Genomic DNA, 8,386 nt, shown 5'->3' on the forward strand with positions numbered 1-8,386 from the left:
AGGCCGCAAAAGCCTCGGACCTGTCACGGTTGTTAAAGAGTGGACTCAGGCGCGGAGCTCAGAAATAATGACAGTGCATTTATTTACAGTGCAGCAATGTGACAACAGCTCAAATGTGCAACAATGGTGATAGTGCGTCCCTCCTTCCGTGTAAGCCCGTGCGTGGTAGTGAGTAGGGGTGGGTTTTTATAATCGATTCATTGATTAAGATCGATTATGGCTTGGATAACGTAAAATCGATTAATTAAAATCCTGAATCGATTTTTTTAATATAAATTTATTTTGCCCGAAATGCCAGAATCTCTGGTGACATCTCACAAAATTTCAAGAACCACCAAACAGCTAAGACAGTAAATGAGAGCAGGAACACGGATTCTGCACAAAGACTTAAACACACAGCACGACCCGCGGATCAGAATCATTTAGATGTCGCCTTTCTCACCCGACGGCACGGACACGGTCGGGGCTGAAAGCCGACAGCTCACTGATTCTGATCTGTCGGCGGGTCCGCGCTTTGTGTTCACGCCCTTTATGCGCTGATTCTAAAGCTGTTAGTTTGATCTCTTTCCAAACAATACTGACCGAACCAGCAGCAAAAGAAGATTCACATAAACATCGTCATGAATTCACTCTGACTTTTACTGTTTTGCTTCCACCGCGATGCACAGCTCTCTCTCTCTGTCTCTCTCTCTCTCTCTGTCTCTCTCTCTCTCTGTCTCTCTCTCGCCCTCTCTCTCTCTCTGTGTACTTCAAGAACAGTTTCCCTTTCTTCATTATTCGCTTGCTTGTTATGCACAAGTCTACCGTTGTTTACAGCGCTGTCGGCCGCTGTTTTTTTCCCTTTTACATTCTTCCGAAAAGAAAACCTCATTTCTGCTGTTCAATACTGAACAAATTTAAACTTTTTAAAATTATTCAAAATGCAAAACGCTTAACCGTGTCTCTAATAAAACCTCTGTAACTTCAGAGGTAATGTTCATATGTTGATTAATGGTTTTCTTTCGTTTTTGATGTACTGCAGAATATTTTTATAAAATCCCAGGCCAGGAAAACCACCTTCATGTTTTTCTGTGTTTTATCTTCAGCTACTTTGACACAAAGGCATCTGCTGTGATGCTTACACCTTTGATAAAGTCTTGCGTGTGTCAGCTTCCTTTTTATTGATACAAAAATATGTAAATGTACTGATCTGAATTATAATATTTCTGACTGTCAAAATTTCCCAGATTTAAATCGAATCGAATCGAATTAAATCGAATCGTGGATCGAATCGATTCGGGACCTTGTGAATCGGAATTGAATCGATTCTAGAAATCAGTGACGATACCCAGCCCTAGTAGTGAGTGCCCGTCTCTCCTCCAAGTGCTTCCTTAGTGTCCGTAAATCCTCCGTCAATCCCTGGGTGAACACACACACACACACACACAGGCAGGTCGACCGGTCAGGGCGCCGTCAGATCCTGACAGGACCATGCTGAGGACAGACCGGAGGCACCACCCCATGACATGAGTGAGATTATGAGAGCTATTGCTAGCTCTGAAAAGAGGATATTGGACCGTATCGATTCAAGCACGAAAGATTTATTATTCCAGAGGTTGGGACATATTTTTTCTGCACCTGCATTTTGGTACCTGAATGGCAAGCTCGCAAAGTCATCTGCTCTTCGTTTTATAAGCTGGAATGTTAAAGGTATAAATAATCCGGTTAAACGCACAAGGGCTTTTACTCATTTAAAATCATTGAGATCCGATGTTGTATATCTGCAGGAAACACACCTCCGATCAAGTGAACAAATTCAACTAATTAAACTGTTTCTCTGCTTGTCTGCATTGCCACAAATTGTTCTATTTGGTGATGTATCATAGAACTGTACTATATAGTGTATGTAAGTTTCTGTGTTTGCTAGTAACTACCATCAACCTAAGGTCTCAGCTAATTTATCTTTGCAGAGATGTTCATTTGATTGTAACAGCAGTAGGAAAGAGCAGTAACAAGAGTAGGACAGCTAAGCTAATTATGGCTAAACATTTGGAATTTAATGAAAGCAAAAATTGACCTTGCAAAGATGGATAGGTTTATTTAGAAAGTCAGCTATTTACATTTAGTGTTCGTCCCAAGTAGGAGATTTTGAATTGAGTCTAAATTGACCGCAAATTTACTTACATCAAAACTTACAAATTTACATCAAAACTTCTGAAGATGCAGGTCTCTGTGCAGCGGCTGAAGTCTGTGGTGTAGAGGGTGAAGAGGAAGGGGGAGAGGATGGTCCCTTATGGTGCTCCTGTGTTGCTGATTACCTTGTCAGACACACAATGTGGAAGACGCACATATTGTGGTCTTCCTGTCAGGTAATCAACAATCCAGGACACTAGAGAAGCATCCCCCTGCATCGCTGTTAGCTTATCACCAAGCACTGGAAAAGTAAAAAAAAAACATGAACCTCACAGTGCTCGCCGGCTGGTGGATGTAGACACGATTGAGCAGATAGATGATGGCGTCCTGTGAGACGGGGCTGGTAAGCAAATTGAATGGGATCCTGATGTGGTCTGACAATGGGTGAGATCTGGTCCAGGATGAGCCTTTCCAGGGTCTTCATGATGTGGGAGGTCAGTGTCACAGGCCTGTAATCCTGGGGGCCACTGGGACGTGGCGTCTTTGGTACAGGGACGAGGCTTGATGTCTTCCACAGCACTGGGACCCTCTTCAGACTCAGCATGAACAGTTTATGGAAGACTCCACAAAGCTGGGGGGCACAGGCCTTGAGGGGACTCACTCCATCTGGTCCAGCAGACTTGCCTGAGTGGAGTTTCTTCATTTGCATCTGAACCTGGTAAGCATTTAACACTACTACACTGACATACATAATTTTCAATTTAATGAAGTTAAAAATTTGTTGTCTTATTGTCAGTTGTTATTGACAGCAAGATTATTAGAAATATATGAAAAAATGTACATTAAATGGGAAGTTCAGGAGCTGAATCAATGACAGTTTTTTTTTTTTCAAATGAAAGTGACAAAGGTGCAGATTCATACATAGATGCTGTCATATTAACAGATGTTAATGTGTGAAAAGGGCTTTAACCCTCCCATTATGATGTGGGTCGAGTTGACCTGATTTAAAAATGTAAAAGGAAAAATTGTTAAAAGTACTTTTTAATACAAAATTGCTGTTTGGCTTAAAAAATGTAACCAGCTTGTAAAATGAAACTGGTTTACCTGGCAGCCAGAGTGGAGGCTAAAGGCGACTGAAACTACTTCTTTCTTTGCAACTGTGAGACATATTATACACACACACACACACACACACACAACAGTAATGCTTGGCCCAGTGAAATTGAATGCTGATTGAAAGTACACCTTAATTATCAACTAAAAGCAAAAGAGAAAAAAAACACAAGTAATATTTTTTAAAGACATTACTGAGAAACTTTCCAGGATTCACCAACTGATGCATCAGTGGGTCTGAATTTCCAGTGCAGTCTCTCATCAAGTATGTTAAAATTGATGATAAAATTCAACAAAACTACAGGGAAACACTCTGGAAGATTCTGCTGCTGCTCATTTTTCTCCAATTCCAACCAGAAGTGCCACCAAAAAGCAAAGGTTTCCCAGAAGGTACACAGCGATCAGGCAACTGTCACCTTTGACCTGACAAAAAAAGTAAAATTATATTAGAAATACTCCATCTTGTGGCAATCAGTGATTGCTTGCTTTTATATTTCTTTCAGCTTACCAATGCTGATTCCATTTGATCAGCAGTATCATCTGAAACCCAGAGCAAAGAACAGTGAAATATTGCAGGGCACATTAACTGAAGTGAACTAAAGCAGTCAGCTATGTTTTTAATCATTTTATTTATACAGGTTGAGTTATGATATTAGTTTTAAGCTTTAACAGAAGAAGAACAATTTGAAATCAATTTAAATAAAATTGAGTCGAGTTGAGTAGTTGTGGTGATTGAAAAAAAACAAAAAAACAACAACTTTCAGAACGATAACAATGTGCTGGAAGCTCTATGTAAACATTTAGCATGTCAAGTTGCCATTGGTCATGGAAAGTGTGTGCGGCACGGGGGGGTAAAACATTTTTTAAAAATCACCAAACATTAACCAGTTTTTGTAGACACAAAGAGGTTGTGATCATATTTTTTTTTAATAATTTGTGTGACTGAGCCACACATTGAGCCACAGCATTGTCAAACTACACGTGTCCAAAATTGGATAGTCTCAGTTGAGACATTTCAATGCAAGTTCTCTCTGATAACATTAGGTTGGTGGTGCATGAGCTGAGCCTTCGTGTATAGTATTCCCAGAGTATTTTCATGCATTTAATAAATCGAAAGATAAAGATTCCTTTGTCGCTGTACTTCAGCACAGTTAAAGTGTAACAGCTTTTGTTCCAGCAGACTACCATTGAGACATTCTTACGCGTTTTCACTCATCAATTCATAAATACCAATATTGTCAGGGTCCTGGGACTGGGCGACCCAGGATCCCTGAGCAGTCATGTATTATATTATTATTATTATTATTGCTGTGTATTTTGGTGTTGCTCCCCCTTCCCTGTGCTTGTGTATATGTGTGTGTGGGTGGCTGAGCACTTGTTTATATGCGGCGTCAGGCCTGGAGGGTGTGGCCCTGCAAGGGGACTGGCCACACCCGAAGCCACACACCTGCTGCTGATCAGGCCTCGTCGGGGGAGCTACTTAAGAGAGTCTTGGAGCTCCCACCGACGCGGGATCATTGCTTGGGACTCCACGTTAGTTACCCAGTTTAGGTTTTGGTCGTGTAGTGTATGCCTGCCATTGTTCAGTGTCCTGACTGCTGCCGCTATTGTTTCCCGCAGGAGGAGCGTGGAAGGCTTAAGGAGCAGCGAGCACCGGGAGTGCAGACACGGGAGCAGAGAGCACTTGGAGGACACGACACGGGAGTCTGGGGAGAAACACGGGGATTTATTGTTGTTTGATATCACCCTCTGTAAATAAACACTGTCTATACGTAGAGCACCGCGCCTGGGTCCTCCTTCCCCACTCCTTCCACGGTGTGCCATGCCGTACCGTGACAAATATTTGATGCTGCTGTGTTATACACAGAAAATCTTGTGATACAGTGCTGTTTATTTTACCCATCCAACCACATTCTGAGGTGTACAGGGGTTATACTCTTCGCTCAGTCAGCTAAATGCTGCTGAACTGATCAGGTGGCTCTTCACCGTGCAAATGGACTGTTGGGTCTAGATTGGTTTTTGTCATTAAAGTGTATATGGGTAGTGATGATTTTTTCCTTCATCACTGAAATGCAAAAAAAAAGGCTTACCTCTGTATTTAACTACCCAATCATGGACCTCCAAAATGATGATGAAGAGAACTTCCCAGGCAAAGAAGCCACCCATCACTTTCAATAGCCACCCATCATCACTGTCAATCCTGTCCAGGCCTGTAAATATGGCTGCCACTGTGTGACACAAAGAAGCAGGCATTTTAAGACGAGCAGCATGGGTGACAGTGTGTCTGCTATTGACATTGTTAGCATATATGCAAGATGGTAGAATGAAGTAAAACACAAGCTTACCAGCTATAGATTTTATTACCACCGCATTTAAAAAATGTGTCCAGTTGAACAGATACCTCCTATCAAAGAAAAGAGAAGAACTATAAAATCATCAGCTTGAAGTATGAATACAACTCTTAGGGTTATCAAATAACTTTATAACCTCACTTTGCCGCGTGAGCAGTGCATTTAGTCATTAAGCATGTACTGCCCCATTCCTTTGGTTTATCGTGTTTTCAAAATTTGTTAAATAATTGTAGAGAAAAAAAAAGTGAGGCCATTTTTAATTTTTTTTTAAATAATATTTGAACAGAGTATTCTTAAATGTGTATAGGCATGATATAGTATATTAATTAAACACACACAGATGGATACATACAGGTGATGTTGTGGTCCGCAGCGCAGCAAGGCCCCGATGGGCTGGATGAGTGAGAGGATCATAACCAGGCACCCCAACACTGGATGTGCTCCCTGGATACCAAACACATTAACAGTGCTAATCATGGGGCATAAATATCAGTCTGAGAGCTGAAACACACAACTAAAGAGTGCTTAATGAATATCAAGAGAAAAGAAAAAAAAACACTTTGAAGGGGTATATTAATCTTGCCTGTGGATGCAACTTGCAGACTGGAGGAGATAAGACATGGACATAACTAAGCACAAGCAGAACATGATGGCTGGGGGGGAAACACACGTGACAGAAGGAATGGGTCACAAGGGAAAAACATGGAAACGAGACGGGAGAAAAGGACATTACTGAAATACATGAAGGGCCAGGGCTGGGACAGCCAACCAGTCACAGACAAAGAGCCACATCATACACCTGGGCACACATGAACATCACCCATCCCTTCCTCTGTCCTGCGTTCAGTTTAGGGTATCGAACTCAGGACCCTAGCCTCATCAGGCCGGGGTCTTTGTGTGGAGTCTGGATGTTCTCTCGAGCTTCCTCCCACAGTCTAGGGACATGCAGTTAGTGGGGGTCTTCTCGCCCCGTTCACATTCACACAGAGATGAATTGAAGATCACCTTGTGGTTAGTGCCTTCTATTCGATGTACAGACTGAATAATAACACCTTCTAATTAGTTCTGTCTCCTATTGGTGCTCTTCTACGAGTGATCAGTGCTTGATGGCTTACTAAGCTTAACTTTTTTCCACAACATTGATAACAAACACACACAGAACAACAACAACATATGTTATCTAAAAAAAACTTGATTGGACCAAAGTTTTGATGTTCATCCTACATGTTTATTGAGATTGTCTAATGTCTGCGACGGTATCTTCTCCCACGTCTGCGGACACCCGAGGCCTTGTGGGGTCTCTTGTGTCTGCGAACGGGGCGAGAAGACCTCGCATGTCTGCGTCTATACCTGCGTCGTGGCATTGTCCAAAACGGCGGTACCTGCTCCACGTCACGGGTTCTATTTATGGACTCACCTGGCAACTTTAGTGATGTCACTGCTGATGTTGTCACTGTTGGTGTGACCTCATGACTCATTCATGCCATCTGAACTGTGGTGTAATTATGAGGTCACAGGGGGACGTGAATTTATTCACAAAGTTGATAGAGAGTTTGGGTCATAACTCAAAGACGCAATGATGCAGTCAAATCATTTGGAATTAAATATCTCTGTCAGTGCGCCCCAGGGTGGCTGTGGCTACAATGTAGCTGCCATCACCAGTGTGTGAATGGGTGGATGACTGGATGTGTAAAGTGCTTTGGGGTCCTTAGGGACTAGTAAAGCGCTATGCAAATACAGGCCATTTACCATCTGTAAATTACAAGATTTAGAGGGTTCTGACATCACAGTCATCTTTCTGACATTGACATCCAGTCTCTCTGTTGTGATGTCAAATATTAATGCCAGATTCGTCTCTCTGTTGTGATGTCAAATATCAATGCCAGATTCGTCTCTCTGTTGTGATGTCAGATATCAATGCCAGATTCGTCTCTCTGTTGTGATGTCAAATATCAATGCCAGATTCGTCTCTCTGTTGTGATGTCAAATATTAATGCCAGATTCGTCTCTCTGTTGTGATGTCAAATATCAATGCCAGATTCGTCTCTCTGTTGTGATGTCAAATATTAATGCCAGATTCGTCTCTCTGTTGTGATGTCAGATATCAATGCCAGATTCGTCTCTCTGTTGTGATGTCAAATATTAATGCCAGATTCGTCTCTCTGTTGTGATGTCAGATATTAATGCCAGATTCGTCTCTCTGTTGTGATGTCAAATATTAATGCCAAATTCTTCTCTCTGTTGTGATGTCAGATATCAATGCCAAATTCTTCTCTCTGTTGTGATGTCAGATATCAATGCCAGATTTGTCTCTCTGTTGTGATGTCAAATATCAATGCCAGATTCGTCTCTCTGTTGTGATGTCAAATATCAATGCCAAATTCGTCTCTCTGTTGTGATGTCAGATATTAATGCCAGATTCGTCTCTCTGTTGTGATGTCAGATATCAATGCCAGATTCGTCTCTCTGTTGTGATGTCAGATATTAATGCCAAATTCGTCTCTCTGTTGTGATGTCAGATATTAATGCCAGATTCGTCTCTCTGTTGTGATGTCAGATATCAATGCCAGATTCGTCTCTCTGTTGTGATGTCAAATATTAATGCCAGATTCGTCTCTCTGTTGTGATGTCAGATATTAATGCCAGATTCGTCTCTCTGTTGTGATGTCAAATATCAATGAAAGATTCGTGTCTCTGTTGTGATGTCAAATATCAATGCCAGATTCGTCTCTCTGTTGTGATGTCAGATATCAATGCCAGATTCGTCTCTCTGTTGAACAGTATCCGGGTTTACACCAGCCCACCAGATT

The 8,386-nt window shown here is 41.8% G+C and overlaps 2 long non-coding RNA genes across 2 annotated transcripts; one reads left to right on the plus strand and one right to left on the minus strand.

Moving 5' to 3' along the window:
• Positions 1-1,438: 1,438 nt before the first annotated feature.
• On the plus strand, positions 1,439-5,002 carry LOC309717518. The gene is made up of 2 exons (XR_014279715.1): positions 1,439-2,830; positions 4,621-5,002. It is a non-coding gene; the product is annotated as an uncharacterized lncRNA (long non-coding RNA).
• A 327-nt stretch (positions 5,003-5,329) lies between these two features.
• On the minus strand, positions 5,330-5,966 carry LOC309716428. Its single transcript, XR_014279430.1, has 3 exons — positions 5,929-5,966; positions 5,571-5,629; positions 5,330-5,453 (listed from the first exon to the last, which is right to left on the minus strand). It is a non-coding gene; the product is annotated as an uncharacterized lncRNA (long non-coding RNA).
• Positions 5,967-8,386: the final 2,420 nt, after the last annotated feature.

This window comes from Aulonocara stuartgranti (assembly GCF_965226115.1).
Source record: "Aulonocara stuartgranti genome assembly, chromosome: 11".
Taxonomy (NCBI): Eukaryota; Metazoa; Chordata; class Actinopteri; order Cichliformes; family Cichlidae; genus Aulonocara; species Aulonocara stuartgranti.